We start from the raw sequence: 15,729 nt of genomic DNA on the forward strand, positions 1-15,729 counted from the left end.
CATTAAACTACAAAAATATCCTGAACTAGAGCTGTAGCTTAAGTAATAGAATCATAGCCTTAAGCAAAAGACTCTCAGGGTTAGCACCTAGGTCCTGAATTCAAGCCCCAGGAATGACTCCAAAACAAAACAAAACAAAAAAAGATATGCCTGGGCTAATGAAATAAATGTTACTAGCTTGTAGGATATTTAAAATACACATCAGAAAGCTAAAACCAGCAAGAATACCAAATACACATCTTAACTATTTACTATTATTATACAAGGTATTATTATACCTATTATATAAGGGAAGGTGCATCAAGAGAGTTATTTCTTCTTTCTGTTTTGCTTAAGATGGCGGTTTAGGACCAAAGTGAAGGCAAAGATTTCCCACCTCACCCACCTCTACATAAGAGAGGACTTCAAAAAAACCATATTGGAAGCCTGAAAATAACTATGAGAAGAAGGACCAAAGTTAACGTTAAAAAAAAAAAACAAAACATGCCAGTAAGGGAGCTCAAGTCCAGATACTTTAAGGGAAATCAATAAATCACATATTTATAGGATTGAATATTTTATTGTTGACTTTCATGCTGACAATATAAAGAGCTAACTAAAACATCACAGTAATTACATAATAATCTCCCTTAATTAAGAGATGAAGTTCCCTAATAATAATAATCTCCAGTTCACACACAAGTTATAAAAGATCTTTGTTTTATTCTCTTGAAAAAAAAAACGTGTTAACTTTCTTGCTATTTACTAAAGCATTTCACAAAACATCTTAGAAATGCCAGGTTTTTAATATCATTCACAATATGTCTTAGGACTAAATTATTTTTTCCCCTTTGTGTTAGGGTAGAATATTGAATCAAACTTCAGAATTCTTTCCAAATTAAAACTCTTTTTATCTGATGGTCCACTTGAAATACATTAAACTAGTAAACATGTTGTTATTCATTTTTTTCAATACTAGCTTCAGAAATTAAAGCTTTCAACCAGAACCGGTGGCTCCAGTCTGTCATCCCAGGTACTTTGGAGTCTGAGAAGGTCAGGGTCACAAAATATGTGTGAGACATCTTCTTAAGCAGTAGGTGGGGATGGTGGCACAGGATTTTGCTGGATAAAAAGTGTACGCATTACCTTGCTTATGTAACAGTAACCTCTTTGTACAGTATTTTCACAATAAAAACTTAATTAAAAAAGATTGTCATCTCAGCTAATATGAAAAGCTAAAAATAGGAGGAATGAGGATCTAGATCAGCCAGGGCAAAAAATAAATCACAAAATGCTATCCTGTCAATTCAGTTACAGTTGAAACATAAAATAGGAAGTTGCAAACTTGGTAAAATCGAGAACTTATCTCAAAATAACCAGTGCAAAAAAGGGCTGAAGGTGTGGATTGGTAGTAAAGTGCCTGGAGTTTAAAACCCTGTGTTGCCAAAAAATAGAAAAAGAAATTGAAGCTTCCATAAGAGCTCAATAGAAAGACAAATTTTTATAGTAGTTAAATGTGCTAAACTTAGAATTTCTAATCTTGAAACTGTTCGATATTACCAAGATAGCTACTAATATAAAAACCATTTCCATTCCAATACTTTCAGAAATAGATCACTTTAACTTTGCATTTTAGGGTTTTATAATGGAGAGACACTTCAGGCCTTGTATTTAGAAATGCTCCAGGTATCTTTGAACATATGCTTCACAATAAAAAATTAATAGTTTTATGTGCTGAGAAGCCTACAATTTTAAATATTTTATTGATATATCTTCTAAAAAGTGTCTTAATTGTCCATATTTCAATGAACTATGGCTTATTTCTAAGTGTCATTTTGGATCATCTTTCTAGGATTGACAAAATTTATCATTTTAATTCATTTACGAGTCTATTTCTACAGACAAAACACTCACATTCCAAAATACTCAAGCAAATCCTGCAAGGAAAATGTGCAAGCCAGTCTTAGGAAAAATGACGATTCTTTGTTGACTTGGGTTTGGCTTCCTGTTCAAACTTAAGGCATCTCTTCATTCTAGATGAATTTTCATTTTGTAAATATGTTTTCACTGCTTTGAAATGAGTTCAAGCAGTTTTGATAAAGATAGCGTACTGTATGCTTTCAATAGAACTTTTTCAAAGTACTCTTTTACCCTCTGGTAAAATATTATTTTGCAGCAGCTTCCTACAAAGATAACCTACTGCCTTCAATTCTGCATCAATATTTTTCCTACCCATGAAAATTTAAGAGCTTTGGACAAAGGCTGTATGCTTGTAGCTACTAGCATCTTCTTTAAGTCCTCACATTATCTTGCCACAATAAGGAATAAATAAATGGAGGGGGATTAGTGATTATTTAATTTTTAATATTGACTAATATTTGCATTCAATTTCTGGAAAGAAACTTTCTTAGAATATCGTGAGATTGCTAGGCGACATACTCAGTTAAATAGAATAATAACAGCAAACACTTCAAATGGCAGAGAATGAGGGGTTCTGGTATACAAAAAAAATATTTCAGAGACTTAACTTTCCTTGGTTGTCCATTATTTTTTTTTACTTCCAGCAGATTTTATTAAAGAGTCCTGCTCAATCAGAATCCTTTCTGTGGGGCAGCATATTTCAAGCCACAAGAAAGTTTCTCTTCAAAAAATGTACAGATAATAGTGCCCTCAACTATGCAGATATTTTATGAGAAGTTTTTGTCCAGGACAATAAGGGTTTAATGGAGAACAGAATTATGAAAGAAAGAAGAAGGAAAGGATGAATCAAAGAGGGAAATAGCAGTTCAAGAGCAAATTCAGCTTTTTGTAAGAATGTTATTGACATTTTCTTCTTTCTCTGCTAGTGAAATCATGAACCCTTTTGACACTTGCATGGATATTCTGTAAAGACTTTCAAACCTTAGTCTAAAATAAATTGTAATTGTTAATTGCCAAGCAATTAGGCCTTTACACAGATTTTAGGTCTACATTTTTTCCTAACTAATCTGTTATTTCTCCTGTCCATTTTAAAAGGCCTAGAAATTTAAGTACAATATTATAAAATGTTTTTAAGCAAGTTCTGCAAGGCCCATTCCCCCTTTTTTGCTTCCATTTGATTAGTGACTATTAAATTCAAAGTTTTTACTAAAAATGTATATGGAAAAGGCTATTGCTCTAAATGTTTCCTGAATATAAAAGTAGCACATTACATTTCATTTGAAATAATGTGGCCAAACCACAAGTGACTTCACAATTGAATTGTTTTAGACCAAATATGTTCTTTTTTGAAAGTCATTACCCTTCACCCAACAGCTTTTCTTTTTTGAAAGTCTTAGGAGGGGTATGCAATTAATCTTGCTATTTGTATGATATCTGTGTACTGTAGAAAGCCACCAATACTTAGCAGGGCTGATAAAGTGGTTGGCCTTTGTAATCTACATTTTAGAGAAATACATTTCAGCTGCAGATGCTTGTAGGGGTAGAAGAGCTGTGAAGAAAATTAATCTGTAACTGACATATGTTTTCATATTAACGCAGTTTGGGAATATTCTCTCCAGAACATGCTGCCTTCCTATGGAATTCAAGGGTTCCATTATCTCACTTTCCTAGGCTCCTAGAGCATAGCAAGATGATGGACTTTGTTCTGAATTAACAGACACAAACTTTATAGTTGGAAGTTGTAATTTAAATCTCTTGACTTTCATATTCGCTCCTTTTCTTTTAATTCAGTTGCATAACTGCTAATAAAATTTCTTCATTGCTTGTGCAAGTCAAAGTGAATTGCTTATATCAAAATTCAGAGTCAAATATAAACCTTGGCAGAAGATTTCATCCTGTTTAGGCATTTTATAGCATCTTAGGGAATAATTTTCCCCTAAGGGCTTTATTATTAATGGGAACTGCCCACGTGCTTTGAGGGAAGAAAGGACTTCCTCAATTAGAAGACCTTTCAAGAGAGTTAACAGAGAATTTATTTTTTCATTTAGGGAAGAGAATGTTTCCCATAAGAACACTGAATCTTTCATGGCTGCCTTTCTTGCAAACACAATGTGTAAAAATGTTAGCTCCTTAAAAATTAAGCAGATGCTGTGAAATTTAATAAGGCTTAAAAGGGACCTATCTTTATGATCTTTTTTTTCACACCACCAATACTCATGATTAACAGGTTATCAGTTCCATGTACTAAAGAATCTTCATCTTCAGGGAAAGGAAGAGGAACAAGAGGAGGAGGGGGACTACGAGGAGGAAGGAGGAGAGGGACAAGGAGGAGGGGAAAGAGGACATAGAGTAGGAGGAGGGAAAGGAGGGGAAAAAGAGGAAAGGTAGGAGGAGGAAGAAAAAGATCACTTTTCAATTTCAACTTAGTTGTGTCTAGGACTTGACCTGAGCTAGCTTTGAGGATATGCTACTATATACTACTTACGTGATTGTAGTCAGTTTCCTTTGCCTTAGGGAGTCTTATAATTTGAATTCACAGCCATGGTATATATATTTTTGGGTTTAAAAATATTGGAGAAAAATAGATGTAGCCTATCTAGCTATTAAATAGACTTTTTGTAACCCTATGTTTATTGTCATAACATTTAATTGTGTTAAAAGAAATGTAACATAGGCAAACTCAAGATGTATAATTTCCACACTTGATGTTTAACTAGGGAGCATCAATCTCTGTGAGCCTCCGTTTGTAAGAAACATTACTTCAACAAGAGCAAATCACTCACATTAGTTTACATTGTAAGTATCTCTAGTACCGGAGTTATTCAATATGAAGTATATTTTATCATTTAAATTCTATTCAAAAATTTAAAAAGTCTATCTTGTTTTCATAACATTTAACATTTAAAGGCAATGATAAGATGATTCTGACCTCTTCCCTTGAATTTAAATACCTGAGTTTTTATATAATCATTGTATACATTCAAATTCTGCTTCAGTGTCAATAAAGCTACTATGTTGGCTTATTTGGGGGATTTTTGTTACTTAGTAGAAAAGGAAAGAGGAGAGTTTTTGCTCAACAAGAATCAGTTTCTAAGATAGTTAATTCATCATGGAAATCTGACCCATTGATAAACTGGTTTGTTTGTCTGAGATAGTAATCATTATAGGTTATTGCACTCAAATATACTTTCAATAAAAAAATCTCTAGGAGGTATTTTCTTAAAGATAAACTTACCCAGTCTTAGGAGAACATATATTGCAAATGGCTTGCCTAAGCTGTTAAGTATAGCAGAGTTAAACAAGTTTCTGAAATGCATACACAGAAGAGTTAACAATACTCTAACAGAAATATTTTTCTTTATTCTTTTAGATACAGTAACTCTTTTGGGTCCTAAACCATACCACCATTCTGTCTTACAGCATTTCTTAGAAAAATGAAATCAAATTGTTCCAGTTCTCCATGAGGTCCCTTAAAGTTTACTTCAAGTAATTTAGTTCATTGCCTTCATACTTCATATATTTCCTAATACTGTCTTTAATTGGTTATTGTTTCCTCTACCTTGGGATGTCAGTAGCTGATATATTGCTTTGAATTGCTTGTCTTTTCCTTTGTTTCAAGACTGATATTTTGCCTCATTACTTGTAAGAAGGGGGTTTGAAAAATATTCAAGAAATTTCCATTAGTCTGAAAATCATCTACAGGGTCTATGGCATGCTTCATAGCCAAGCACACAGACACTCACTATCCAAATTCACATCATAATGGACCACTACTTATGTGTGATTCAAATATTAGTTTAATTAAACAAATTGTAAAACACGTTTTAACTGATAGTTTGATGACTTGGAATATAAATTAACAAAAATTACATGAACAACTGGTTAAAGTTACAGAATTGAAACCTAAGGATGTCTGAAAATAACTTTTTGTAAAACTCAATTATCATAAGATTCTCTATCACCACAATAAAAAGCTTCCCATTTGTTATAAAGCATCCATGATACACAGAGACTTGACAGGATGAAAACTAAGAACTAGTTGAAACTAAGAACTACTTGCATGGATGAACTTTACAACTTTGGCGGAGGGGGGGGAGGGGGTCCAGTGAGGGGTGAGATGGGAACTTGGGAACGGATGGGAAGGAGAAACAAAGGAGGAGGCAACAATGCTTGATAAGAAATGTACTCATTATCTTGCCCATGTAATTGTAACCCCTCTATACAGTATGTTCACAATAAAAAAAATAAAAATAAGAAAAAAAATTGGAAGAAGAAATTTGAAGAAATGTCTGAGATCCACCATTGTTACAAGCGCAAAATCACTGTGCAATGATTTCCTAATCTTGTTTACAGGCCTCAGAACATCTTTGAGTCCCTCTGCCTTCTAATAATGTAAGGCCGTTTTTTTGTTTTGTTTTGTTTTGTTATTATTGTGAAAATACCTTACAGAGGTATTACAATTACATGGGCAAGGTAATGAGTGCATTTCTTATCAAGCATTGTTGCCTCCTCCTTTGTTTCCCCTTCCCATCCCTTCCCATCTCCCACTCCCTACTCCCCATTCCCGCCCCCCCCCCAGGCCAAAGTTGTGAAGTTCGTTTTTCTTTTTTCTTTTTTTTTCAATTTTTTTTATTGTGAAAATACTGTACAGAGGGGTTACAATTACATGGGCAAAATAATGACTACATTTCTTATCAAGCATTGTAGCCTCCTCCTTTGTTTCCTCTTCCCATCCACCCCCCACCTCGCCCCCCCACCCAATCCTTCTCCCCCCCACCAAACTTGTAAAGTTCGTTTTTCCATATAACGACTTGTATATCTCATTGTTGCAATGGATCCACCTGTATCCCTATTTAAAAATTTTGTTTTTTCCCTTCCCCTCCACAAATTTACCAACATCAAATACAGTATAAACAGGGGTTATAGGGGAGGGGGAGGAGGGACATACAAAGCAACAAAGAAATCACAAATATGTTAGAAACAATAGCCAAAAAAAAAAACATTTGAGTCCCTATCTTGGGGTTCATTTTGCCTAACATCAACTTGTCTGACCATTTCTGCTTGTCTCAGACATATACTAGTTATTGCAAATAAGGGCAACCATGGGACCTATGCGAGCAGTAATGTAATGTTTTGAAAACAAAAAGGACTTATAGAAATGTGAATTGGTCTTAGCACAGATATTGATAATTTTCATATGACATTTCCCCACCTGGGTGATTCTAAGGATGTCACAGAATAATGAGCACAGTAAACAATTAACATCATCCAAGAAACATTTTTCAAATCGGCTGTGGCATCTGTTTGTCCCTAGCTCTACAGTTAATAAGAGGCAGGAATCTCCAAGGTACCTTCCTTTTCAGCTTCAAGTCTAATTACACTTCCTGCATTTCAAACCAGTGAGGTACTTATGGCAAGGGAGAGCACACATTATTTTATAGTAGAACAAATTAAGAAACCCTACATAAGTGGGAAGAATGCCAGCTTGCATTTCTCCCCAAAGACTTGACTCACATAGCAGTGTTTCTTGCTGTATTTCTACTTGATTAGACTTTTCAAGAAAAGATTTTTATTAAAAGGGATATTTGCCCATTGCCTCTTTGTAAAATACATTTCTGTACTAAAACATAAAATTAGTAATTCAACTGTAAATAAGAGGATCTGAGTGAGTTAAAAACATATGAAGTTAACACATAAAAACTGAAATATGCAATAAAATCTCCAAACTTCCTGGAAAATGGCTCACAAGCCATTAATTAATCACATGAATATATATTTAATATGCACAGAAATACTAGAGAATAGGGAATGCTAATATTTTAAGAAATTTTTGCTACTGGAATATATATTTATATGTAGATGAATAGTCATAGATACAGATTTGAATTATAGTAATTTTTCTAAATATTTTCTGGAAGACACTATTTCTCATTTTACTTGTATCTCTTAGGGGTTTACCTAAATAGTTTCTTAACAAAACAAATAGGGTCTTTATATTCACTTTGAAAATTTATAAAATATATTTTCATACAAATGTTTTTATACTATACACTGAATAAGACATAAATTGCATTTTAAACAAGTAGGTGGAAGTGTAGATGAAAAGATTTATACTTAAAATGCTAATTAAATCTTGCAATGAAGTTTCTATATCAAAAGACGACAGCTTTTTAACGTATACCATTCTGGGAAAAGACTATGAACCATTAATAGTCCTATGACAAGCCTGAACTCTGATGTTTGCAAGCTTTCAAAGGAGTTGCTAATTATACACAAAGGAACAAAAGGTGCTGAAAACTATAACAAAAGGTTTTAGATTAGCCCAGGGAAGATTCCTGAATTCAAAACCTGCTAAACATGTTCTTCCTAGAGAAATGTGATTATTATTGTATCCCAATAAAATTGCAAATAAAATGTTAGTGTTTGTTTTAACAATACGAAGCACAGTCAGACATGGAGGTTTCCTTTATATGCTATTCATGGTCTTAACATGGGAAATTCTGTGAGAATGGTTGCTACCTATTATCCTTCTTTACGCTTTAGATTATGTATTAAAATGCTATTGGTTCACCCAGTAATCATAGCTACTCAGGAGGCTGAAGTATAGGAACTCAGTTGGAAGACAGCTCAATCAGAAAAGTCAGTGGAGACACTTATCTCTAATTAACCAAGGAAAAGCTGAAAATGGAAGCATAAGTCAAGTTGTAAAGTTCCAAACTAGAGCCAAAAAGCCAAGCGACAGTGCAAGGCCCCAAGTTCAAGCTTCAGTTCCAGCTATGCTGAAAACAAACTTTAGCTTTGGGGGGGGGTGGGGAGGGAGGAAGAAGTTGGGGAGGTGGAGAGGGAAGGGATAGTAGGGTAAAAACAAAGGAGGTGGGGGTAACAATGCTGGATAGGAAATGTACTCATTACCTCATTCATGTAACTGTAACCCCTTTGTACAGTATCTTTACAATAAAAATATATATTAAAAAGATACAACATGCTTAGTCAATATTTATGGAAAAACAAATGAGAGATGGAAGCAGGAAGCAGTCTTTCATTTTCCATATCTAATTCAGTAAAATATTTAGCTTCATATTTTAATATAACTTCTAAAACAGTAATGCAGGTGGCATGAGGCCTACAGTATACCCTCTTTCTCTATCCACTTTTGACATTGCTTTCAACAAAGAAAAACTGTCAGTAAGGTAACTGACATATAAAGCTAGGTGAGTGATAGGTATTGCATTTGATTGCTATACTTTTTACATTTGCCTGTCTTCTGAAGTATAAGAGAGAGGTGCAGACAAGGGGTGTAGGAACACAGACAGGAGCATGTGTTTCCTGTCCTTGTTTATTTATATTGACCAAGGCTTAGAGTAAGATTCCATTTAGGGTTAAAAAAAATCCATGTTATTTTTTTTAAAAAAAAGTGAAGTATGCCAGGCCCGAAGAAACATAGTTTCTTATGGTTTCCCTTGTTTGTAATAACTAGTATATGTCTGGGACAAGCAGAAAAGGTCAAAAGCTATGTACATATGACCAGATAAGATGATGTGAAGTGAAATGAACCCCAAGATAGGGACACAAGTGTTTTTTTCTTTTTTTCTTTTTTTTTTTTAAATTTTATTTTATTTTATTTGTGAACATACTGTACAGAGGGGTTACAATTGCATGGGCAGGATAATACATACATTTCTTACCAAGCATTGCAGCCTCCTCCTTTGTTTACCCTTCCCATCCCTTCCCAGCCTCCCCCCTCCCCCCATCCCAATCCTTCTCCTTCCCCCCTCCCTCCCCCCCCCCCCCCCCCCCCCCTCCCCCCGCACCGACGTTGTAAAGCTCGTTTTGGACATGACAACTTGTACTTCTCATTGTTGCATCAGATCCACCTGTATCCTTAAACAACTGGTTTTTCCCCATCTCCTCCACAAGTTATACTGACGCATTTATAAGATTATCTCTTTGTTGCTTTGTATGTCCCTCCCCCACAGTACAAATGTTTTTTTCTTTCTTGCTATTATTCCTAACACATTTATAATGTACCATGTGATTTTTTTTGTTTCCTTGTATGTTCCTCCCCCATGGTATCTCCTGTTTTCCCTGTATTTGATGTTGGTACCCTGCATCTTGTGTATACACTTCTCTAGCTTGGGGAGAGGAAGGGAAAAAAACAAAATGCTTAAATAGGGATACAGGTCCACCCATTGTAACAATGAGATGTACAAGATACTATGTTGAAAAATGAACTTTACCATTTAAGCGGTAGGGAGGGGGAAGGGGGAGTGTAGTTGTGGAGTTGGGAGGGAAGGGATGGTGGGAAAAACAAAGGAGGGGGTAACAATGCTTGATAGGAAATGTACTCATTACCTTGCTCATGTAACTGTAACCCCTCTGTACACTATTTTTGCAATTAAAAAGCTACTAAAAAAAAGTAATAACCCCATTACAACAATGAAACTCAGAAGACACTATATTGGATATGAACTTTACAACTTTGGGAAAGGGGGGCAAGTAGGGAGGAGGGAAGGGATATAAGAGAAAAACCAAGGAGGGAGTAAGCATGCTCAACAAGAAGTGTACTCATTATCTTACTCATGTAACTGTAACCCATATTTTACAGCATCTTTACAATAAAAAATACCATTTCATATTGAATATCTTTATCGTTTTATGCCTATTTGTTATAATTTGAAGGTATTTACCCAAAACTCAATTCCTGGAAAATTGATCCTCAAAATTATTCAAATGATGGCATTTTTAGTTGAGGGTCTTTGGTAAGAAGTTAGGGTTAGAAGAAACCATGAAGGTGGGGTACAGTGGTGATGATGGAATGAGCACCTTTAGAAAACAAGCAAGCATGATGGGTAGAGGAAGTGACGTGTATTTGTGTGCTGCAGCGGGCTTATCATATGACACTGAAGAACTAAAAATTATATTCACCATGTTGCAGTCACTAACTGCTGACTTCGCTTCTGTAACTTGTTTTTTGCAAGCTCCAAAGATAAAGATAGGTCTGCGTCAACAAACTCTAAAGAATGTAACCGCGTTAGATAACCAACTGCTTAGATAACTGCTGACCTCAAGCCCCAGACATTCCCAGACTCTGGGAACAATGGCTAACACATATTCCAGATCCTCTTCCGGGAACTGGACCCCAAGATAACAACCATCTGGGACCAGCAAACTAGGCCAAATGTCGACCAATCGCAAGCCTGTAACTATGGAAATTCCCCCTAACCCTTATCATCCAAAGCAACCATCCCCCTTTAGTCACCCCACGCCAATCATTTTACAAAGAGTGTTACCAAATTTCCCGCATGGCATGGTGATTTGCTGTGAGTGTCTATCGGGGCGCTGTCCCTACCTTAAAATGTATAAAAAGTGCTGTAACCCTTTGTTCAGGGCCTCTTGTTAACATCCCTACAACAGTGAGCTTGAGGTCCTTGCTCGGGAGTTTGTTAATAAACAACAACTCCTTGCCGCTTGCATTGTCCAAGGTCTCTGGTGGTCTATGGGTGGGGGGGGGCTCCAAGACTCTGGGTACTATAACACCATTTTTTGATGTTTTCATTCAGCAAAAGAACTGTCATCCTCACCAGAGCCTCTATCTTGGAATATCTAGTCTGCAGAACTATGGGAAATAGTTTTCCTCCTTATAAATTACTCAGTCTCAAATATTTATTGTAGCAATTTTCTGAGCTCAAGGACAAATATCTAGTCTCATTCTGTGTGATAGAATATTTTTAATTAATTGATTTTATTTTTACTTTATTGTCACTATAGAGGTTACATTTACATGAGCCAGGTAATGAATAGATTTCCTTTCATACAGTGTCATCTGTTCCCTCATTTTCTTCTAGTCTCTCCCTGCCACCTCCACCCATGAGCTGTATAGTTCATTTTCATCAATGTCTAGTAATATCAGTATAATTGCCATTTGTAGGATGTACTTCAAGATTAGATGATTAGTAGGAAGCTAAAGATTAAATACAACTATATAGATGATAATTTGAAAATAAAATACTTAAGCAATATGATTATAGAGCATCTGATTAGTTTTTCTATGGCAATACATAGCCACTAGACATAAGAAACTAGGTAAATTTAAAATGATTGAAATTGTGGAGAATAAAATGGTTGAAGATCAGTTGCTCTAGCATACATTTTTTTTTGTCGGTTTTGGGGCTTGAAATCTGAGCCTGGGTGCTGTCACTCAGCTCTTCAGCTCAAGACAAGCACTCTACCACTTGAGCCACAGCGCCACTTCCTCTAGCACACATCTTAATTGTTCAATAACCCATCTGTTGTAGGTAGCATATGGTTACCTAATCTTTGATAAGGAAGCCTAAATTACCTGATGGAAGAAAGACAGCCTCTTAAGTAAATGGTGCTGGCAGAATTGGTTATACACATATATAAAACTGAAGTTAGATCCTTATATATCACTCTGCACCAAAATCAACTCCAAATGAATCAAAGACCTTTAGGTAAGAGAAGATATCCTGAAAATATTACACGAAGGAATTGGGGATATGCTAGGGCTCTTTGGCACTGGTTCAAACTTCCTAAATAAAGATCCATAAATGCAAGAAATCAAAGAAAGCCTGGATAAATGGGATCATATTAAACTGCAGAGCTTCTGCATGGCAAACGACCCAGCTAGCAAGGTACATTGCCCACAGATTGGGAGAAGACCTTCATTCGCTATACAACAGACAAGAGCCTCATATAAAAATATAAAAAAGAGCTCAGAAAATTAAACCCCCCAATAAAAAACATCTTCAAAGAAACAACTACCCCTATAATAAGTGGGCTAAAGAATTTTAAAAAGGAGGCTGGGAAGGTGGCTCAGTAATAGAGTGCTTGCCTTGCATGAATAAGGCCCTGGGTTTGATTCCTTAGCACCACATAAGCAGAAAAAGTCAGAAGTAGTGCTATGCTTCAAGTGATAGATAGAGTGCTCTCCTTGAGCTGAAGAGCTGAGGGACAGCACCCAGGCCCAGAGTTCAGGCTACAGGACCGACAAAAAAAAAAAAGAATTAAAAAGAGACTTCGCTGGAGAGGAAATAAGAATAACCAATCGACACATTAATTAATCTCTAGCTATAAAATAAATGCAAATCAAAAGCACACTGAGATTCCAGTTCACCCAGTTAGAATGCCCATTATCAAGAAAACTAATAATAATAGATACTGGCAGGGATGTGTCCAAACTCTGCTACTACACTGTTGGTGGGAATGTAAACTGGTCCACCAATTTGGAAAGCAGTGTGAAAGTTTCTCAAAAGACTAAACATAGAACTATCCTATGATCCAGCAATGCCACTCCTGGGTATTTACTCAAACAAATTCAAACATGGCCACACTAAAGCGACCAGCACAATATCCTTATTGCAGCATTATTTACCATAGCTAAGATACAGAACCAACTCAGAAGTCCCTCAGCAGATGAATGGATCAAGAAAGTGTGGTAAATATACACAATGGAATTCTATGCTCCCACCAGAAAGAATGATATCACCCTATCCCTAAGGAAATGGAAAGACTTGGAAAAAATCATATTAAGTGAACTAAGCCAGACCCACAGAAACACAGGCTTCATGGTTTCCATCATTTGTAATTATTTAGTACATGTCTAGCATAGACCTAGCAGAAGATCACAATAGCTCAACAGCTATGTACCTATGACCATTTAAACTGATGCTAGTCTAAATGAAATCCAAGATATGGAAAAAAAGATTTTTGTTGTTGTTGTTGTTAATTTACGATATGAAAGCAACTCCTTTTGTAATAGCCTCCCCCCAAAAACAACATGAAATACCTAGTAGTTAACCACAGAAATGAAAGACCTCTCTGATGAAAACCTTAAAAACCTAAGAAAGGAAATTAAAGCAGAACTAAGAAAGTAGAAAAGTCTTCCATCCTCCTGGATTGGGAAGATTAACTTGGTAAAAAATGGCAGTACTGCCAAAAGCTATCTACAAATTCAATACAATACCCATCCTCAATACAATACCCCAACCTCATTCTTTAATGAAATAGAGAAGCAATTCAAAAATACATATGAAACATCAAAAGACCCCAATTAGCAAAAACAATCCTTAGCAGAAAGAACACTGTTGGAGAAATATCAATACCAAACTTCAAACCCTATTATAAATCCATAGTAATCAAAACAAATTAATACTGGAACAAGAACATACCTGATGACTAATGGAATAGAACTGAAGACCCAGAAATGAGTCCACAGACTTATAGCCACTTAATTTTTGATAAGGGAGCCAAAAAATAGGATGGAAGAAAAACGTCTTCAGAAAATGATGCTGGCAAAATTGGTTAAACACCTGTAGAGAATCAAAGTTAGATCCTTATATATCCTTATAGATCCTTATATATCACCTTGCAGCTCCAAATGAAGTTATTTCTTTTTACTTTCATTTTTTTCGTTTTTCTTTTGCTTTGGTTTATCCCCCGATGTCCCTGTTTTTGATTGTTGTACCCTGTGCCTTGTATATACATTTTTCTGATTTGGGGAAAGGAAGGGGAAATAACAAAATGGTGAGACAAAAGGTGAACCAATGCAACAATGATACTCACAAGACACTAATTTGGAAATGAACTTTTCACCTTGGTGGGTGGGGGAGTCGGGATGGAAAGGAAAGTGGGAGGAAAATGAGAAGGGGTAAAAATGTTTGACTACTGCATTGTTGGTGGGAGTGTAAACTTGTTCAACCACTTTGGAAAGTAGTATGGAGGTTCCTCAAAGGACTCCACATAGAGTCCCACGCCATGACCCAGCAATCCCACTTTTGGGCATTTACCCAAATGATCACAAAGAGGACCATACTAAAGCTACCAGCATAACTATCTTTATTGCAGCATTATTTACCATAGCTAAGATATGGAACCAAACCAGATGCCCCTCAGTAGATGAATGGATCAAGAAAATATGGTATAAATACACACTGGAATTCTATGCCTCCATCAAAAAGAAAGACATTGCCCCATTTGTTAGGAAATGGAAAAACTTGGAAAAAATTATATGAAGTGAAGTAAGACAGGCAAAAAGAAACATATCCCATGTTTTCCCTTATTTGCAATAACTAGAAAAAGGCCAGATAAGTTGATGTTAGGAGAAATGAATCCCAAGATAAGGATTAAAATGTTTTCTTTTTTCTTTCTTGCGATTGTTTCTAACATGTATATAAGATGATTTCTTTGTTGCTTTGTATGTCTCTCCCCCACGATATAACCCCTGTTTTCACTGTATTTGAAGTTGGTTTAATTTGTGGAGGGGAAGGGAAAAAACAAGTTGTTTAAATAGGGATAAAGGTGGACCCATTGCAACAATGAGATGTACAAGACGTTATGCCAAAAAATGAACTTTACAACTTTGCCCAGGGAGGGTAGGGGGATGGGAGGGGAAGGAGAGAGCCTGGCAGGGGAGGAATGGTGGTTCGGGGGGGGGGGGGGATGGGAAGGGTTGGGAAGGGGAAACAAAGGAGGAGGCAACAATGCTTGACAGGAAATGTGCTCATTACCTAACCCATGTAATTGTAACCCCTCTGTACGGTATTTTCACAATAAAAAAGAAAGAAAAAAATGTTTGACAAGACATGTACTCGTTGCCTTTCTTATGTAACTGTAACAATTCTCTACAGAACCTTTACAAAAAATTTAAAATAAAAAAATTTTGTTGTCGCTCTTTTTCCATTTAAAATGTGTGGGAAGTCAAGAACACCAAGAAGTTTTCCCCTCCCTAACCTGAACAGCTTATAATGACCAAGCTCAATGTTCTTTGTTGGATTTCGATAAAAATAAATAAATACATCCCTAATCTCAGAT

General features: G+C 35.8%; 1 protein-coding gene across 2 annotated transcripts in view; it reads right to left on the bottom strand.

Moving 5' to 3' along the window:
- Negr1 (neuronal growth regulator 1) overlaps positions 1–15,729 on the bottom strand; it is an 865,320-nt gene that overhangs the window by 487,902 nt on the left and 361,689 nt on the right. The gene's annotated exons all lie outside the window — the stretch shown is intronic.

The sequence above is a fragment of the Dipodomys ordii genome, unplaced genomic scaffold, assembly GCF_000151885.1.
Source record: "Dipodomys ordii isolate 6190 unplaced genomic scaffold, Dord_2.0 Scaffold51, whole genome shotgun sequence".
Lineage (NCBI taxonomy): Eukaryota > Metazoa > Chordata > Mammalia > Rodentia > Heteromyidae > Dipodomys > Dipodomys ordii.